Here is a 1,362-nt window from a genome sequence, read left to right as displayed (position 1 = left end):
ACAGAACACAGGCACACAACAAGTTGAATGCTTCCAAGTTAATTGCTCTAAGCCGTATACATGATTAAGGCGTTAAGTCCCCTGATCCCATTCTTTACAGCTTCTCAACCGAACATTTTGGTTGGATCCAATATGTTCTTCAGAGCATCTGGAAGAAAGCAGGGATGCAAATGAGGCTTGACAGGCCTAAAGCCCCACCCACCCATTCCATCCTCAACTCAGTCTTCTGTCCAACCTCACTGCACCCTGAGGGCCTGACCCAGAAGTCAGAGGAGGGAGCTTAGATTCACCTGAGGCCAAAGGATGAGCCCTATCCCCCAACCTGGGCAGGAGTGAGAGGAAGAGAAATGAGCAAGCAGACTCTGCAGTGGGAAGCTTGGGGCATCTGGTATCAGACAACCATGCATTTTGAACGTGGATGAGAAATTTGAGCCATTTGAAGGCCCAAATGAAGGAAATTTCAATGGAGAGGGGCTGAGGTAGTCCCAGATCTCCTGTGTAGGGTGGTGGTGAGGGCATGAGCTTTCCCACCTCCCCAGCTGGCTGGTGGCTGGTGAGCACTCCTGTTCCCACAAGGCTCTGCCTACGGATGCACTTGCCTTTAGCCTTTTGAATTATTCCATCCACATTTTCTTTTTTCAATGACATTTTTTAGGTCTGATCTACCTTTCTCTCTCACGGATTCTAATTTTGGAGCAGAAGAATCACATCAGCAGAAAAGCCATGTCATTTAAAGAGAGTTCCCAACTCTTCCCCTTTTCCCCTCTTCCCATTATCCTTGTATAAATTTCAAGTGCAGAAGTTTTGCTGAGGAGCCCAGCTTCTCTCTCATAGGAAAGTGAGTGGGCCAGAAAGAAACCATGTATAGTGCAGGCAGCAAAATCTACTATTTCAGAGACTCTGTGTTTGGGTGCAGTGTTCACCTCATTCGTGGTTTGTGTTCAGGTGAATGAATGGATGTCTGCTTTTTCTGGGCTTGTCTTGGTGCACAGAGGCATCTAGTAGACCTGCTGCCAGAGATTTCTTTGGATTGTATCTGTTATAGAGACAGAGACTTACCCAGGAGACTTTTTCTTTGCTTGGTGGTTGGCTCCTGGGCTGCCGTCGAAGTCTCCTGGGCTGCTATGGTTGTCTCTTGGGGTGCATCAGATTGCACTGGAGTTACAAACACAGATTTGTTGATTTTAGAAAAGTCAAGTGTGTTTCTTTTCCTTAGGAATGGGTGGCAGGGCCTCAGATATGTAATATGTGCTGGGTGCCAGGACAGAAATGATATGGCATAAACTCTCCCTTGTAAGAGAGAAATGGGATTTCTACACACTATGTGCTCATTATAGATGAGTGTTTGTCCCCCCCCCCCCA

At 47.0% G+C, this 1,362-nt stretch overlaps 1 long non-coding RNA gene across 2 annotated transcripts in view; it reads right to left on the bottom strand.

Annotated features, from left to right (window-relative positions):
• Positions 1-23: 23 nt before the first annotated feature.
• Positions 24-1,362, bottom strand: part of LOC107182281 — a 3,140-nt gene continuing 1,801 nt past the window's right edge. The window contains exons 2-3 of one of the 2 annotated variants that reach the window (XR_001512998.1): positions 1,060-1,155; positions 24-684 (exon numbers count right to left, since the gene is read on the bottom strand). This is a non-coding gene — a long non-coding RNA (uncharacterized LOC107182281). Of the gene's footprint in view, positions 1,156-1,362 lie in introns of both variants that reach the window. The other variant, XR_001512997.1, reaches the window with a different exon arrangement.

The sequence above is a fragment of the Myotis davidii genome, unplaced genomic scaffold (genome assembly GCF_000327345.1).
Source record: "Myotis davidii unplaced genomic scaffold, ASM32734v1 scaffold5215, whole genome shotgun sequence".
In the NCBI taxonomy this organism is placed as follows: domain Eukaryota; kingdom Metazoa; phylum Chordata; class Mammalia; order Chiroptera; family Vespertilionidae; genus Myotis; species Myotis davidii.
Note: the sequence above shows the minus strand (reverse complement) of the source record. Positions and strands in the feature narration are given on the sequence as shown.